Source organism: Podarcis gaigeae (assembly GCF_964106915.1).
Source record: "Podarcis gaigeae genome assembly, chromosome: 6".
NCBI classification, from domain to species: domain Eukaryota; kingdom Metazoa; phylum Chordata; class Lepidosauria; order Squamata; family Lacertidae; genus Podarcis; species Podarcis gaigeae.
In genome coordinates this window covers 11443888-11463232 of record NC_139682.1, presented here as the reverse complement: position 1 = coordinate 11463232, position 19345 = coordinate 11443888, and the positions used below count along the sequence as shown (strand labels likewise).

At 44.2% G+C, this 19345-nt stretch overlaps 1 protein-coding gene and 1 long non-coding RNA gene across 8 annotated transcripts in view; one reads left to right on the top strand and one right to left on the bottom strand.

The window, feature by feature from the left end:
• Positions 1 to 19345, top strand: part of CDH4 (cadherin 4) — a 796373-nt gene that overhangs the window by 375008 nt on the left and 402020 nt on the right. The window lies entirely within an intron of this gene.
• LOC310847262 lies at positions 1049 to 4803 on the bottom strand. Its single transcript, XR_014565739.1, has 3 exons — positions 4672 to 4803; positions 3827 to 4188; positions 1049 to 1141 (listed from the first exon to the last, which is right to left on the bottom strand). It is a non-coding gene; the product is annotated as an uncharacterized lncRNA (long non-coding RNA).

Here is a 19345-nt window from a genome sequence, read left to right as displayed (position 1 = left end):
CTTGTCCTTCTGGTGAGCTTCCTAGAGACAGGGAGGGGGGAAACCTGATGCTGCCTTGTAGGAGATAGAGATGAACTCCTCTTCTGGCCTCTTAACACCCCAGCCTAAGAAGGTAACATCCCAGAACAACAAGATTTTGAGTCTGCTTCTGCTGACACAGATAGAGCAAAGATCTCCTGGCAAACATCACATCGCTTCTCTGTAGACAGCAGTCATCACTCCCTATGTTCCTGGAGATTTAACACTTCCTAGAGACATTTGATTGGCCACTGTGAGAACAGGATGCTAGACTAGATGATCCTTTGGCCTAATCCAGCAGGGGTATTCTTATGTTCTTCATAGAATCATAGAATCGTTGAGTTGGAAGGGATCCTGAGGATCATCTAGTCCAACCCCCTGCAATGGAGAAATATGCAGATATCCCATACAGGGATTGAGCCTGCAGCCTTGGTGTTACCAGCACCATCCTCTAACCAACTGAGCTATCCCAATCATTCACAGCTGATCTTCCCTGATTCTTCAGTCTGACCATTTCTCCCTATCTTTATTTTGACTTTTTCAGTGGGGACTTAACAAAAAACAAAAGCTAACATTCCCCCCCCCCCGGGTGGGGGTATGTTAAAGCGTGTATCTCATTTTTGACAGCTATATGAGCACAAAAAGTCTCTCAAACATTTTAAATCAATTTTCTTTGCACTCTTATGATTCAAACCCCACAGAATGGCTTCCTTTCAAGTTTGCTTGTATGCCAATTTTCAGCCCAAGGGGGATTTTTATGGCTTGAAATAGGGCTTTGTAATGGGGAAGCTTGACAGATCCGTTACTATTCTGACACTTGGCGTGATGTTTTAATATATAGGATGATATTGACTCTTGTTTTAATAAACCGTTTTGCACAGAACAGAAGGAGACATTTCTGTATTGTTAGTCAACATCTGAACTGGGGCGTAGAGGCAACATAGTTTTATTTTGTTTTAATCACTTCCTTAGATGCACTGATTTTCATGATGCCCGCAAAATCTTCAACATGCAACAGAATGTAGACATAGCCCCCCCCCCCCGCCCCACCCCGGAAATTTGCAACTAACCAGCATTAGTATCAGTATCCCAATTTTGTCCTGATGAGATGGGTTTTGAATACCTTTGGGAAAGTTAAAAAGAAAAAGAGGATTGCTGTGCCAAATCTTCCCATTCAAACAATTTCTGGGGGTTTTGTGGGTTAATGAAGGCCCTTTTAAAATCTTCTTCAACCATAGCAATTTCCTGAGAAGTAAAAGGCCAAACCTTTAGGTTTTCCCCCTCATGCCTGTCTGAAGTCCTAATATAATGATATTTGGGATGTATTTTAGAGTTTCTTTCTCTTTCATTTTTCTTTCTCTTTCTCATTTCAACCAATCAGTGATCACAGGATGAATGTGGTGGTGACATTCACCAGGTAGCCAATCAGATTTGTCCTGGCGATAGGGAGGACAAGCAGAGCTCACTCTCACTGCCCTCACTGTGAATGGGTGGCAGGGTGAAAGTGTTCTATTGGGCCAGCATTCCATGCCTTGCTAGACTGTACTGGCCATTTCGTTGCCCCATCAGCACTGCAGGACAAGACTTCCATAATAATAATAATAATAATTTATTATTTATACCCCGCCCATCTGGCTGGGCCTCCCCAGCCACTCTGGGCAGCTTCCATAAAAACCAAAAATACAGTAAAATATCACACGTTAAAAACTTCCCTGAACAGGGCTGCCTTAAGATGTCTTCTGAATGTCAGGTAGTTGTTTATCACTTTGACATCTGCTGGAAGGGTGTTCCACAGGGTGGGCGCCACTACCGAGAAGGCCCTCTGCCTGGTTCCCTGTAGCTTCGCTTCTCGCAATGAGGGAACCGCCAGAAGGCCCTCGGCGCTGGACCTCAGCGTCCGGGCAGAATGATGGGGGTGGAGACGCTCCTTCAGGTATACTGGACCGAGGCCGTTTAGGGCTTTAAAGGTCAGCACCAACACTTTGAATTGTGCTCGGAAACATACTGGGAGCCAATGTAGGTCTTTCAAGACCGGTGTTATATGGTCTCGGCGGCCGCTCCCAGTCACCAGTCTAGCTGCCGCATTCTGGATTAGTTGTAGTTTCCGAGACACCTTCAAAGGTAGCCCCACGTAGAGTGCATTGCAGTAGTCCAAGCGGGAGATAACCAGAGCATGCACCACTCTGGCGAGACAGTCCGCAGGCAGATAGGGTCTCAGCCTACGTACCAGATGGAGCTGGTAAACAGCTGTCCTGGACACAGATTTGACCTGTGCCTCCATGGACAGCTGTGAGTCCAAAATGACTCCCAGGCTGCGCACCTGGTCCTTCAGGGGCACAGTTACCCCATTCAGGACCAGGGAATCCTCCACACCTGCCCGCCTCCTGTCCCCCAGAAACAGTACTTCTGTCTTGTCAGGATTCAACCTTAATCTGTTAGCCGCCATCCATCCTCCAACCGCCTCCAGACACTCACACAGGACCTTCACTGCCCTCACTGGTTCTGATTTAAAAGAGAGGTAGAGCTGGGTATCATCCGCATACTGATGAACACCCAGCCCAAACCTCCTGATGATCTCTCCCAGCAGCTGCATGTAAATGTTGAAAAGCATGGGGGAGAGGACAGAACCCTGAGGCACCCCACAAGTGAGAGCCCAGGGGTCTGAACACTCATCCCCCACCACCACTTTCTGAACACGGCCCAGGAGGCCCTGGTCTTGGTCTAGTTACACAAGATGGCGATGGGAATGTGCACTTAAAGGAGCACCTGAATGCACATCCCATTCAGTGCAGCTCAACACCATTGCATTTCAATGCATAGTCAACTGTGAATGTCAACCATCCAGACCGTATTATGAGGTGGACATCCTCATCTTCCTTCTGCTGAATGTCAGGAGGATGCAACAAATTTGCGGTGAGAGAGTGTCAGAAAGGTTGCTGGTTTTTTTTTAATGTTCTTGCCTACATGTGTACACAGATTCATGTGCATGCATAGACCCAATGAGCACATGTATTCCTGGGTCTTTAGTACAGGGTCACGGTACACCATAGGGCAAGTTGCTGTTATGCTTGGAGGTTAATTCATGGTCAGACAAGCGACTCAGGGTTTGCCCTACCATTAGGCAGAGTGAGGCAACCGCCTTAAGCTGGAGATGCTTGGGGCAGTAATATCAGCTCCTTATGAGCCCCCAGCCATGTTTTTTCTGTTATACGATGCATAATATCATCCTGTAACCATGAGGAAGCTGCCAATTCAGTTAGCTTCTGTACATGGAATTAGGAGATACTATCATATTGTCCTTCACTGTAAGCATTAAGACACTTTGTATGATTTTAATAGATTTTAATATATGCATATAGCTTTAATGTTGGGACGCGGGTGGCGTTGTGGGTTAAACCACAGAGCCTAGGACTTGCCGATGAGAAGATCGATGGTTCAAATCCCCCAACGGGGTGAGCTCCCGTTGCTCGGTCCCTGCTCCTGCCAACCTAGCAGTTCGAAAGCACGTCAAAGTGCAAGTAGATAAATAGGTACCGCTCTAGTGGGAAGGTAAATGGCGTTTTCGTGCACTGCTCTGGTTCGCCAGAAGCAGCTTAGTCATGCTGGCCACATGACCCAGAAGCTGTACGCCGGCTCCCTTGGCCAATAAAGCGAGATGAGCACCGCAACCCCAGAGTCTTCCGCGACTGGACCTAATGGTCAGGGGTCCCTTTACCTTAGCATATGCAAACCTCTGTGTCTTTCTTTTTTGCCCGTGTGTAATAGCTATCCTTGGGTTTGATGTTAAATGCATAAGAGCAAAACTCACACAAAAGTTGGCAACCCTGCTGAGCTGTCTCCGCCAGGCCAAATGACATCTCCTTGGTCCCACTCAAGCTTTGGTGGAGGAGAGGGACCTTTCTTCCGAAGGCTCTCTACTCCCACCTAAGCCCTGATTTTCACTGTGCACTCATATGGTTGGAGTGACGGCTGGCTGTTCGCTCAGAGCTGCCTTTCCTCTCCGCAGCTACGCACCGTTGATTTACTGAGGTTGTACCAAGGAATTCCCATCAGCAGGTGATTGAGAATGTCCAGGTTTTGCTTTTCAATTAATTGTGAAACAATCTGTTGTCAACATTCCCTGCAGATAGGGAGACTTTGCCATTCAGAACAAATGTGATGAATGCGGACCTACAAAGAGATGGAGGGAAGAAAAGCTGTAATGAAATTCAAGCTGAAGAGGGGGGGAAAGGGCAGCGGCGCGAAAGGAGGCAGTGCAAAAGAATGGGCACATTCAGATTGTGGATGAATAAAAAGGGGGCTTGATGAATCCTTTAATTTAAGTCGGCAGGCTGGCTATTGAGCTCTTAGAGATTTGGCACAGGCCTGGAATAATGTAGCATCCCAAAGTACAAACCTCCATAAATTAGTTGCATCGGGGGTGGGGGCAGGGTGTGTGTGGATAGGAGAACACTATTGGTTGAAAAGTGGATGCCAATCTCCATACATGTGCAAATGTGAGTTAGTTTTGTATATGCTGTAAATTTAGGAACATATGTAAAAATCCAATTCCCAAGCTGCCATTGATTATTTCCTCCGCCATCAATATGCTCAGCAGTTTGCAAAGCCGAAGAGAAGCCCCTGTTCCCAATCTAAACTTAGGCACCGTGCAACCTGATGCACCCAGATGTTTTGGGACTGCAGCTCTGCACGGCCCCAGACAACGCAGCTGTGCTGTCTGGGGCTGATGGGAATGGAGACCAAAAACTCTTGAGGTTGAAGAAGGCTGACCCTGGTGAGTCCAAGGTCACATTCAAACCATATATCTAAAGTGGCGTCATACCACTTTAAACAATCATGACTTCCCCCAAAGAATTCTGGGAGCTGTGGTTTGTTAAGGGTGCTGAGCGACTCCTATTCCTATCACAGAGATACAATTCCCAGAGGGGTTTCACAATCAATCCCTCTTCCCAGGCAACTCTATAGCTCTATGGGGGGACAGGACAAGAGTCTCCTAACAACTCTCAGCACGTTTTACAGCTCCCAGAATTCTTTGGGGGAGGGAGCTCTGACTATTTAAAGTGACAGCGGCTGCAGAGTTCCCCCGCCCTTGTGCCTCTTTCCCCAGCTTAGGCTGGCAGTGGCCCTGGCATGCAGAGCAGGCTGAGCCCGAGCCGTCCATGGCCCTACTCTGTGGGTTCTTTTCTTTTTTGAAAAATAAATAAATAAGGGAGTTCCAGTTTCAAAGGAAGGCTGTGGTTGTTTCAAAATGTGTGAATCTGGTTGTCCTGCTGTTAAATGCAAACTGTGAACTGCCTTGAGAGGTCCGGGTATAGGGCAGCATATAAATTCTAACAGCAACAGCAACAACAACAACAACAACAACAACAACAACAACAACAACAACAACAACAACTGAATGGAAATTCTGCCCCAGGCATCCCTCAGAGAGAACTTGGCCTATGTTGAACACATTTGAGAAATCAGTTCCTGCTACATGGGAATGAACTGGTTATTACCCTGGTAGGAGGCAAATACCTTTTGCACTCCTCTTTAGGTAAAAAGTAAAGGACCCCTGGACAGTTAAGTTCAGTCAAAGGTGACTACGGGGTTGTGGCGCTCATCTCGCTTTTAGGCCGAGGGAGCCGGCGTTTGTCAACAGACAGCTTTCTGGGTCATGTGGCCAGCATGACTAAACTGCTACTGGCACAATGGAACACCATGGCGGAAACCAGAGCGCACGGAATCACCGTTTACCTTCCCGCTGCAGCGTTACCTATTTATCTACTCGCACTGGTGTGCTTTCAAACTGCTAGGTTGGCAGGGGCTGGGACAGAGCAACAAGAGCTCACCCCGTCGCGGGGATTTGAACCACTGACCTTCTGATCAGCAAGTCCAAGAGGCTCAGTGGTTTGGACCACAGGACCACCCATGTCCCTTGCACTCCTCTTTATGGCTACCTCAAATATTCAGGTAGATGAGGTTCAGCTCACATGATAAACATATATATGCTTGTGGGAACCTACCTACCTAGAATTTTGGCAGTCCTACTTGGTAGAGCACTGGTCGCCCGTGTGGCACCCAAAGATTGTCATGTGCTCAGCGAGGCTTTTCCTGGCACCCGCAAGGCCCTTGACCCTCCCCCGAAAGTCACATTCTGTTGTTGTCAATTTAAAGTAGGCTGCAGTGGATGAATGGTGCTGGCAACAATATAGCTGTTATGCAAATGTGCCCACAGGGGTAGAGGGAGGAGATTTCAGTAGTCAGGGAGGTCAGTGTGCACTAGCAAATTTTTATTTTATGTAAAAATAGCATATTAAGTGCACAAAAGCAGTTTTCTTCTCACATTATGCCATTTGTATCTTTCACTTTTCAAATGATAGAGTGCTTATTCCTGCTGAGAAATTAAAAACCGTCTAAGAGATGACTCTATTGTTTGCTTTCCCCTTTAACAGCAGATATATATGGAAATCTATAGTTATTACTGGGGTTTTTTTAATACCTGCATAGATGTAAGCGCTGTGGAGGGTTGGGCTTTTTAATTAAAATTTATAAATGAAATAATGTTGGAACAAAAAAGATCTAATTGTATAACAGAGGCATAATAATTAAAATTAATTCTGTGAAGCTTGCTTGCCTTCTTGCTGTGACTGTTTGCTCATACATCAATATTACTCTTCACTGGAACCGTTTAGGATTTTGGCCAAACAATTCCTTCATAATCAACAGCGAAATACAGATGAATATATATTTCTAAGCAGTTCAAAAAATGCAGGTCTCCCCCTTCTTTCTTCTTCTCTTCCTCCCCCCTCACTTTCCCTCCCCTTTCTCTCTCTTTTTAAGGAGAAAAGAGACATAATTTGTGTTCACAGCAGGGGAAGGTGGAATAGGGGTGGATGAACCTGTCTCTTTCTGGCCCGTGTTGCTTTTGAACGTTTTTTACCCATAATTCCATTCTGTTCTGTATTCACCGGCAATTTTTTTAAAAAAACCCTTCAAAATGTGTATAAATGTGTGTTTTCTCTCAAAATCTGAATTTAAATGTAAGTTTACTCTCAAAAATGGAATGGAAAGGTCTTTCATGTGTGTATCTGTGTTTGCGTGTGTATGTGTTTAAGCTGCTGAGAACCACATTGCCATGTGGTAGATCAGATGATGAGGATGATGATTTATTTATTTATACCCCACCCATCTGGCTGGGCTTCACCAGCCACTCTGGGCCGCTTCCAAAAAAATATTAGAATACAGTAATGCATCAAACATTAAAAGCTTCCCTAAACAGGGCTGCCTTCAGATGTCTTCTAAAAGTCTGGTAGTTGTTTTTCTCTTTGACATCTGGTGGGAGGGCGTTCCACAGGGCGGGTGCCATTACCGAGAAGGCCCTCTGCCTGGTTCCCTGTAACTTGGCTTCTCGCAGTGAGGGAGATCATTTTGCATAGGGATTCACAAAGACTTAATTCCTCACATGTTTGCCATACTCACGAGAAGTCAACTCCTACAACCATATTTGTCATAGAGACAAAAGCGACTCACTAGGTGTGGCCCACTCAATTCCTGTGGAGTCAGCCATGGGGCTCCTCATTAAAGGAGGGCCAGGAGGCCTTGGCCTTACACCAAACCCTGGGCCAGACTCAATTAGGGGGAGAGAAGCCAGGATCCTGCAACAAGGCTGAGGAGGAGCCATCCATACCCCCAAGATGAGTTCATCCTCTGTCATCAAGGCTGACAGAAAGGTGGCCCTGTAAATGTGCCATGGAAACCTGGCCCATTTGGTGAAGTGTCCAACCACAGGCAAGGACTCCTGAGGCATGAATCACTCCTCAGGAGTAAAAGGCTGGCCTTGGATACAGGGCATCCTTCCAAGTGGGGTGCTGTTTCCCAGGCGGAAGAGAGGAGGCGCTAGATGGTAAGGAGGTTGGTGCCATGCAAATGCACTGTTGGAGCCAACCTCCATGCACCATGAGAACTTCCTTGCCACCTCTCCCTCTTGGTAAGCAACGTTGACCCACCTGCTGGGAAGATACAGTAGCAGCTGCACCACAGCCCCTTCTGCACACAGCTCCCCATCAGTCGCTAGACTGGAGAAATGCCTTTTCCACAGGCACAAATTGTTGCTGTTTCTATTAAGTGCTTAGCTTTGTAAACGTGCTAGCAGTTTTAGTGCCAGACAGACCAAAGATCTGACACTGCATAAAGCAGCAACTTCTGTTCTCACAAACACGTTTCTGGTACCATCCCTTTTTCATAAATTTAATATAAATCATAAATTAAAATACATAGGGATGTGAAAACAGCAAGGCTGTCTTTCAGTAGAGCACGAGACTCTTAAATCTCCGGGTTGTGAGTTTGACCAAAGATTCCTGCATTGCAGGCTCGACTAGATGGACTTGGTTCTCTTCCAATGCTACAATTCTCTGAAATCGTTCATCTCTGCCTCTCTTTTCTTCATCTTTTAGCCCTTAGCCTTTCCCCCTGTGTGTACCTGGCAAGGAAGCAGGTCATCAGAAAGCCTAGCAATTTTCACCTCAAAAGGGATGTCAGATCTAATGTTCCAGGTGAACATCCACGTCTTTCTTAAGACCTCATTATCTCAAGAACATGCGGGCCAACTCCGAGAGCTTTCTATTTTTAATATTTGTCTGTCAGTGTCCGATCCGAGACCTCTTTTGTATAAGCTTGAGGAAGCGTCAGAGAAGAGTATTGAGAGCCAGGGAGAGAGGAAAGAGAACGAGAGAGAGAGGTTGCTTCATTAGTTTGATTCCACATGTCTTGTGCATGCAGCGCTTTCAAAGAGACATCACAAAATCCGTTCACAATGTGTTGCGAAGATGCCCACGGAGCAAATAGCATGGGGAAATTACCTCGATGCCTAGGGGGCAAATCAAAATCACATATCCGTTTCTGACAATACGATCCATTACACACACACACACATGCGTGCGCGCGCGCGGACACACACACACACCCTCCAAAAACAAAACAAAAATGAGAGGAAGGAACAGTAAACACGAAACCTTCACACATCTTTTTGGGAGCCATGAAACCTGCAGGATCATTTGAAATTATACTTATTAAGAGATTACATTTGCCAAGAAGGGAGTTGAATGGGCTAAGTACGGCAGGGATGGAATTGCCCTGAAAATGTGTAAAAAGTAAAAAAAAAAAAAATCAAAAAAAATATATCCGAGGAATAAATACATACATACATCTTGCCTGCTGGTTTTTAATTAACTTTTGAACCCTGACAGATACCAGATTGGCAAACCTCTGAATATGCCTAACCGTACAAGTGCTGCAAGTTATCATCCATTTCACAGATGCCGTGCTTTAAGCCATATTAAACTTCTGCAAATGCCAGCATGTGTCCAACGCATACTTCAGCTCTATGGCATGCATGGGGACTGTAAAGCACTTAGAGGCTTCTAGGCAGGAGACGCAATGTGGCTCTTCAGACATGTCTGGGCTGGGACTTCGAGACACTAGTCTGATAATATAGGCCTATTGTGGCCTGGAAATTGATGCTGGAGCTGGAGCTAGTGGCAGACATATAAAAGATGGCCTGTTAATCACCTGTTAATCAGAAGAGTTCAGGGATATATATATATATTACTATATAGATAGATAGTGTCCTTGTTTCTTTTACATGGTTTTGTATGTTTTGCGGAATTTTATGCACTGCGACTTGCCATTACTTTCACTGATTGCAGTTTAGCAATTCTTTATTGTAACTGATAAGTGCAAACTATTTATTATTTGCAGATATTTACTTTTACTGTTTAATATTTGATTTGAATGGATTATTGGATATTGCTTTATTTGATATAAGTTGTTTATTTTGAAGTTATCATGACACTTTTTTTGCATTGGATCAGACTGGTATTATTAACGTTCGGCATTTTATTATGTTTTTATATGCGTTGGAAACCACCCAGAGACACATTGCGTCTGGGAACTGAGTCTTCTCACATACATACCCTCCAAGTGTCCCGATTTTCCAGGGATAGTGCTGGAATTTCGAAAGAAATACCGGCTTCTGATTTGATCCCGGAATGTCCCCATTTTCCCCCACCAGCACCACTGCCACTGAGCTTGGGGACAGTGGCGTAGCGTGGGTTGTCAGCACCCGGGGCAAGGCAAGTAATTTGCACCCCCTAACCCGTGGATTTGCGCCCCTAACCCTAACCCCCAGATGTTGCGCCCGGTGCGGCCGGCCCCCCCTGCACCCCCCACGCTATGCCACTGCTTGGGGAGCAGGATGAGCCAGCGCTTATCCCAAGTGACGATGATGGCAGTGGCAACAGCAACTGTGAGGAACCATCCTGTTGCTTCTCTATGGCTACTGCTGCCAGCCTTCTCCCTTGGGCAGCCCGTAGCAACTGCTGGAGAGCAGGTGAGAAAGAGGAGAGGCTGCCATGAGTGAGGCCCAGTCCCACATGATGCACCAGCTCTGAAGGGCAGGCAGAGGGCAGGGCCACCCTGGGTGGGAGGAAAGGGGTAGCGGAGATCAAAGAGTCTTGGTTCTTTTAATTTTAAAAAGTCCTTTGTGCATCTGTGTCTAGCATTGCTCCTTTTATAGTTTATAAATTGGTGTGTGTGTGTGTGTGTGTGTGTGTGTGTGTGCTGGGCCTGGGGGTAACCCGTGAAACGTGGTCCAGGACCCGTTCAGAATCTGAAGGTTCTGCTAGGAGTCAGTCTGACAGAGCCAAGGCAGGACACGAGGCAGGATACCAGGCAAGGACAGGTACAGAATCTCAGTCAGGATCTAGCATACAGCAATGTTGCTCCCGCAGCCTGGGGCGGGGTCCGACAGCCTTTTATCTTTGTCAGGGTAGCGGCCGGTCCTGATCCCCCGGCGACTCACTTCCCTGTTTCGCCCAAAGGCGAGCACTCCTCCTGCGAGTACTCAGGTCTCTTCTTCTCTCAGACCTTAGTCCCTGCAGCTGGGGAGACGTCGGTGCATTACTAGACTCAGGGGCCGCCTCAGCCTCCCCTGACCCAACCAGTAGTGGAGCAGCTGTAAGTGATGGCCTAGCTGAAGGCAACGAGGTAATCCCTGCAACTGGAGCCAGGACAGGCTCAGGCCCCTGACTCGGCCCAGCTGGTATTTGTTGCGGGGGAACCTGTGAAGACTGGGACTCTTCAGGATCAGGCCCCAGACTTGGTTGAGATGATGCCTGAGGCAAAGGATGTGGTGCAGATTGAGACTCCTCTGGTTCGGAGTCCGAGCCCAAGTCCCAGGCCATCACAGTGTGTGTGTGTTTCTTTTTGTAAACCTATGAAAGAATACAATAAAAACTGGGATTGAGCGGTTTCCTCATGGAGGGCGTGTGAGCTGTGTCCTGTTAGTGTAGTTGTGGTGGAAAAGATCTGCAGGAGGGGACCACAGGAAATGGAGGGCCAAGGAGGTTCAGTTGGGGAGGAGTGAGAAATGTCCCTATTTTCATCTGTGGGGTGCCTACACAACTCCTCAGATAACAAACCACTGGTGTCACTTCAGGCACAGTGCTTTTCAGTGGGGTGAGTTCACACAAACAGTTGCTAGGCAAGTGAATAGGAACTGTGTAGAGATCTTGGGTGGCTTGCGTTTGCATCTGTGGTAGCTGCAGTTCTCTGAGGTTGGAATTTTCAGTTTTTAGTTATTTGATAGCACCATTTATTTCCCAGCCTTAGGTAGATACTGAATACGAATCCCTGGGGAAACACCACTGAGAGATGATTGTTCCCCTCTAGCTCTGCTTGTGGGCTTTCTAGTTAGCTGCTTTGTGAAGTAAGATACTGGACTAATTAGACCTTTGGTCTGATCTAGCTAGAATAGAGTAGCCTCTTATGCCAAAAGAGAAATACAGTATGTGCATAGAGATGGAAATTTGAAAACATATCTGACATGCATCTCATCACAGAAGAGAAGACTTGGACTAGGTGATTTAAGGGCCTGCTAAGTCTGCTGTTGAGATCTAACCATGGGTGGACCATTTCAAGGACCTTCTTCTCCTCACTGCTTATGATCTTTGCCTTTCAACCAGACTGGGACAACCCATCATATAAAGCAGGGTTTCCCAAACTGGCGTCTCTCTCCAGCTGTTTTCAGACTACAACTCCCCCTGCTCCCGCTAGCTAGGGATGATGGGAGTTGTAATCCAAAGGCAGCTGGAGACCCAAGTTTGGGAAACTCTGAGACAGAAAAATCCTTCAAAAAGAAGGCTATCCTCTGTAAAGTAGGGCATAGGGTCACTCTCAGGAACACACAGCCCTTTGGAAAAGGAATGTCATCAAGATGCAGCCCTTTCTAGATAGTATCAACTTCATTGCAGGTTCCTTGGTGTTTCAGATCATATATAATCTTTGTTCCTTAGAAAGCCTTTCCCGTACCCCTCCGAGAAACTTAGAGCAACTGCTGTTCTTGCCAATGTACATTGTCTCCCGCCATACACAGCGAAGCAGGAGACATAATTTAATACAAATTACCTTCAAATTGTATGCAGTCTGGCTTAGTTTCCCTTCAGAATATTTAATACGATTTCTCTTCTCCCTCCTGCCCTTCCCCCCAGTCAAAACCATAACAGCAAAATCTCACTGAATGGCTGAGATGAAGTGCAATGCCTAAAATAAGGGTAAATTGCTGTGCAGGTGGCAAGAAGGGGTTAGACAATTGCTGATTTTTCATAAATGTTACTCTCGCTTTCCCCCCGCTTCTCTCTCTCTCTCTCTCTCTCTCTCTCTCTCTCTCTCTCTCTCTCTCTTTCTCTCTCTCTCTCTCTTTTTGAAGTGAATTATTTACTTCAAAAGATGCTGTCCTCAGGGGGAGGGAGAAATAACAGATATACTATCTTGCAAATCCATAAATGCCTCTTGTACATGAAAAGGCTTTATGTATTTCACTCCCTGGCCAGTACTATCTGAGCGCAGCCATTATTTTTAAAGGGTGAGTCTTACCCTCTGATACTTGCAGATGCACATTACCTGTGCTATTATGCTTGTTCATGAATACATAGCAGCCGTCTTCAAAAAGACCCTTTTCCTAAGACTTTGCAGGCAGAACCAAATCCATTAAAATTGAGGGGAAGGGTGCATTAGACAATGTAGACCGTTCTTTCCTCAAAGTGTAGGTTAACATTATGGACAGATGGAATGGAGGAGATGGGGAAGATTTACTATAATCAGATATGACATAACTCCCTCCCCGCAAACACACATACAAGCACAAAGGAAATACAGGGGTCTTGACAATGAGATGCACAAGTCTTAATACGTGCTCTCCAATGGCTGCATTTTTATTTTTTTATTCAAAAATCATTGACGTAAGCACTTCCATGAAAATTTCACACATGTCCTCATCAATGATGGCATCCTATATTGCCCCCACCCCCTGTCATTTAATCTGGATCTACCATATCTAAGGACAATCTAGTAAGGTGTTTGTTTGTTTGTTTCAAAAATGGAAACTTTGGGCTGCATTTTTTTTAAATTTATATTTATTGAAGTTTTAACAATAGACTCAACAATAACAATAACAATAACAACAAAAACCACTGCACACTACACAAATACAAAAAAGAAAAAATACGAAACAAGAAAGAAAGATGAACAATCAAACGCGTAAAAGAAAAAAAAAACAGCACATAAAATTAAACTTTCCAAAATGTCCTTCCTCTCGCCTCCCTTTTTGCATTCTATTTTAATTTGTTGTTTTAGCAAATCCTTCTGATTTAACATTACCTGCTTTTTCATAATAATATATTACACACAATCTTAAAAACAGCTTATGCAAAAGTCAAATTGTTTAATACCAGTCTCTTTCTAAACTTCTTTAATTTTGCCGTATTTCTGTAAATAGTCTTTAAATTTCTTCCAATCTTCTTCCACCTTCTCTTCTCCCTGGTCTCGAATTCTGATTCGAGACTTTGGGCTGCATTAAATGCTATAGCTCTCACCACAGTAATTTAACAGTCTATTCTCTTCTCAGGGAACTCTGGGAGTTGTAGTCCTGTGAGGGATATAAGGGTCTCCTAACTACTCTCAGCTCCCTTAACAAATTTCAGCACCCAGAATCCTCCAGGGGGAATCTATGACTGTTTAAAGTGGTATCGTAGCGCTTCAAATGTATAGTGTGAATATTGCCTTTCTTGCATTGTTTCTGTTGCACAATGAGTTTCCACTACCTTCTGTGTTGGATTCCTCCTTTGCACAGCATTAAAATTCAACCATCTGCTAGCGGGGGGGGGAGGGGGAGGAGGAGGAGGGAAACACCCTTGCATTCGTGGACAGAGAGCACTGGGTGAGACCAAAATTTCGTTCTTTTTAAACTTACTGATTAAAAGTCACCAGTGACCTGTGTATGCATTTTCTTTCACAACAATGTTCTGCTGGCAGCAAAACATTTTGCCAGCAAGAGAAGTATATTGCTATATGTCCTTTGGCACTGTGGCATTCAAGGGTAGTTTGCATCTGGTTGTTAAATGGGGTTGTGTACACACTCCTGTTTACCCTGCATCCAGCTACCTCCCACTGCTGCTTACATTAGCCACAATCGACATCTATCCTGCCTCTGTCCTGTTAATGTGTTCCCCCTTCCAAACCAGGTTTGATACAAATTGAGAAAAATAATGACCTATCTACATTTTAAACTGGTAACATGTACACCAGTATGTCTAGGCTGCATGAAGAACACAGATGCTTAGTGTCAGCAGGAAAGCTGCATTAGGTGCCTTCAAATCATTCTCTGACCACTTATTTTGGGGAATTTATTTCTAGTAGAGCTGAAAACCATGGATCTGCTAATCAATTTTTTAGGGAATTCTTGTATGTGGCACATAGTGTATCTGGAGGACTCAGGTTTGTTCCGTGTTTAAAGTGTTTTGGTTTAAAATCCATATTTTTATAGATTTTATGGATTTGGGGGAGGGGTGGAGCAAGGAAGCTTTAGTCTTTGAGATTTTACCCAAAACCTCAAAAAAGAATCATTAAGAGGTAAAAAGAATCAATTAAAAAATTGACATCCTTTAGTTTTGAAATCAGTATTGTGCTATGGAAAAGATGGATGAGCTACTAAGGCGAATGACATTTGTGTTGGAGAAAACTCATGCAGATTCTATGCATTTCTGAGAAATAAGAATCCAGAATGAGAAGGCAATGCCTGCAAAATCTGGATATGTATCCACTGGTCCTCAAGCAAACCAGTGTCTTAGCTTCTGTTCCCTAATCTGTAATTTAGAAATGCTACCCCAATTCATTAGTTTTTGCTGTGTTGTTGAATGAGCTGAAAGGCGGCTGTTAACTTAACCTATCCCTATTATTACAGTGGAGTATAGATCTAAATCCATTAAGTCAAAAGCCTATTGGTTCAGAAAATGCGAGTTGCGACATATTCATTAAAAACCTTTCAGAATAATAAAAGGCATTGCAATGTAACAAACCCGTCTCTGTTGCTGTTGAACTCTCCATACTATCAATCATTCTGTTGAAACTTTATTCCCTGTGTACTTGTTTTTGTGTCGTGTGTATTTTAATTTTTCAATGGCTGTCATTTAGGGTTCTTTTTAGTCTCGTTCTCTGATTGTCAGCTGTGTGATTGAGTGCTGATAATGAAGGGATTTCTGTAGATTTCTTTGTTCCATAGGAATTTCCAAAATGCTTGTTTCTCCCCATCACCTCCCCACGGTGACTGAGATAAAATGTTGTTAACTAAGGACAGGGTAGGTTATAAATAAATCGTGCCCGTGGATATAGTGAATATTTGGCGTAGGTCTAGTGTGCTTTTGGAAAGCCAGATGACTTCTTAATATATGGAGTCAGACTGCTGTTAAGGTGCTGAACCTCAGTAAGTAGAAGCCTTAAAAAGCCAAGAGGAAAAATGAAATGCCATTAAGGGAGGAAGGCAAGTTCTCTGTTAATTTGTCACCCTTTTGCATGTGTTCTTATTGACATCTAAAAGGAGGAAAACAGGACTTACATCCAGAAGCTCCTAGGATATACCCTGGATCAGGAAGGCATGATGGAAGAACCAGTGTTGGATTAAACCCTGCGGAGGCCCCTAGGCAGTCAAAATCTTGGGGGGGCTCATCGGCTACTTGCGAATATTCTACTAGGATCTGGAGTCGGCAGGAACTTGCGACATACTAACTAGCAGAAAGCTTCGTATCTGGAGATTTCTTGTTCATGCGCACTTGTGGGATCACACTGAACTAAGGAAGCTTGATTGTAATTATCTTTCAAGATCAAATCAATATTATTATTGTTGCGGGGCTCCTAAAAGGCTTAGGACCCAGAAGCCGCTGCCTACTCACTCTATGTGGGAATCCGGCACTGGGAAGGATCTCTGCCTGTGATCCCGAAAAGACGCTGCCAATCAAAATAAACAATAGTGGGATACACGGGCAAATCGGACAAGGCAACTTCTTCCACACAGCCTTCTCTAAAGATCACTCTGGAGGACAACGCCACTGTTCATGCCAAGCAGAGCCTTACAGGTGTCTCATTTCAGGGTTTACTCCGACTTGAAACCCACCTGCTCCCCCAGCCTTTGTTGAAATGTTCCTTTGCTAAGCCTGTTCATTTGGTGGCTGCCTTGCTGCAGCGATCCCAGGCAGAACAGTACAAGAAGCTCATTGCAGCACCTGCTGCTGCATGAAACTCACCTGCTCCCCCTGCCTGAGTACCAGCTTTGTTGAAAAGGTCTTCTGCTAAGCATTGAGTTCTGACTGATTGCACATGTCTCTGTGGCTTGCCAGAAGAAATTTGCATGAGGATGATTCTCCTTCCTTTCCCTTTTCCCCTTCTCTCCCCTCCCCACCCTCTCTCTTTTCCTCTCCCTCCCACCTTTTTTTTTACTGTATGAAACTTGGCAGTTTTGGCTGCACTCTGTGTTGTGCTTTTCAACTTGCCCCCAAACAGAGAGATAGTAAAGCTGGGCAAAGCAATCTCCTCCCCTAGCAAAAATTAATGAAACGCCGGCTGTGAACAGACTTTCCCAGCATTTTGTATGCCGTGTGCTTTCTGCTGGTTTCCCAGGTCGCAGTTACTGTACATTCCTTTTTTCCCTCTACCCTCCCCTGCTCCCTGCCACTGTCATCCCAAAGTTTCTACTGTACGAACGAATCACTGGTAGTCTGTGCTGGGCTGCCACTCTACATTTCTCGTTTAATTGCATGTGATATTAGCAATGATGCTGTGGAATCGGAAGAGCAATTAGGCCTGCTGAGAAATTTCACACATTTCCAGTCTTCCCTAGGCAAAAATAAATAAAGAAGAAGAAGCATGTTTCTTGCCTAAGGACTCGAGACCAGGCTGGTCAGCTGGTAACTCACTGGACGCTGAGCAAAATTGTGTAAGCATTTTGCCATTCTGACAGGAAGGTTCTTCCTTTCTTCTTTGCCTCATCCTCTCTTTGGCAGCTGGAGCAGGAAGCAGGAGCAGTCCTGCCCATCCAACCTTCACGGGAACTGAAGGAGATGACATATAACAAGCCAGATTATTGGCCCAACTAGCTCAGGCTGGTCTACACTGCCAAAATCCAGCATTTCCTGAGCTCTGTGAGTGAGGCTTTCTCCCAATTGAAGTGCAGAGTGTTTGAGGACTGGGACATTCTCAGGGAAACCAAAATGCTTGTTTACAAAGCTATTGTACTACCAACCTTACTGTATGCTTGTGAAACGTGGACCACTTATAAATGCCATCTCCAACTCCACAAAAGATTCCATCAATGTCTCCCCCCAAAAATTGTACATCACTTGGAAAGACAGGAAAACTAATGCCAATGCACTGGAAGAAGCAAAGATCACCAGTGTCGAAGCAGTGATTCTTCAACATCAACTTCGTTGGATTGGTGATGTTGTATGGATGCCTGATTATTGTCTTCCAAAGCAACTACTCTATTCCAAACTTTAAAATGGTAAACGTAATGCTGGTGGTCAACAAAAGAGGTTCAAAGACTCTCTCAAGGCAAATATTAAAAAATGTAGTATAAACACCAACAACTGGGAAACACTGACCTGCAAGCACTCCAATTGGAGAACAGCCTTTACCAAAAGTGTCATGGGTTTTGAAGACACTCAAACTCAGGATGCAAGGGAGAAACACGCTAAGAGGAAGGCACACTAGGCAAACCCTCACCATGATCAACTCTCACCAAGAAACTTCTGTTCGCACTGTGGAAGGATGTATGGATCCAGAATTGGCCTCCACAGTCACTTACGGACTCACTTTTAAAACAGTGTTTATGGCAGACAATCTTACTATGCTATGAGTGATCGCCAACACACCACTCTCACTGAAATTCCCTCTTCTGCACAACTCAGAAAGGTGCTAGAATTCTGCCCTCCTCTTACTGGAGGCGGACTTGAAGGGTGCTCCTGGTTAGGGATGGGCAAAGTTGTCCATGTTAGTTTCTACCAGTTTCTTGTGGTTCTGATATTAAGTTTGGTGCTCTGCATTTCCACATCAGTTTATGTGAGATAGATAGATAGATAGATAGATAGATAGATGATAGATATAGAGATAGATAGATATAGATATAGATAGATAGATAGATAGATAGATAGATGATAGATAGATAGATAGATAGATAGATAGATAGATGATAGATAGATAGATGATAGATAGATAGATAGATGATAGATAGATATAGATAGATAGATAGATAGATAGATAGATAGATATAGATGATAGATAGATAGATAGATGATAGATAGATAGATAGATAGATAGATATAGATATAGATGATAGATAGATAGATGATAGATAGATAGATGACAGATGATAGATAGATAGATAGATAGATAGATAGATAGATAGATAGATAGAGATAGATAGATAGATAGATAGATAGATAGATAGATAGATAGATGATAGATAGATAGATAGATAGATGATAGATAGATAGATAGATGATAGATAGATAGATAGATATGGAGATAGATAGATAGATAGATAGATAGATAGATAGATAGATAGATAGATGATAGATAGATGATAGATAGATAGATAGATAGATAGATAGATAGATAGATAGATAGATGATAGATAGATAGATAGATAGATAGATAGATAGATAGATAGATGATAGATAGATGATAGATAGATAGATAGATAGATAGATAGATATTCCTTGTGAAAATTGTAGTTCAGCAATGTTTGGAGTTGTTGTTTATCAATGTCTGGAGGTCCAAACACATCTGTATTTGAGGAAAAAGAAAAACGAAAATCAGGGAAGTAGAAACTCTTCCTCCAAAGTTTGTTCTCTCCTGCTGTGCTATTTGTATTCCATCTTGATTCAGAACTTTCTGCTCCCAGCTCAGGAAAGAAAATGCCACCATGCTCTTTGAAAATGTATAGAAAAGCAAAGTCAAGGAT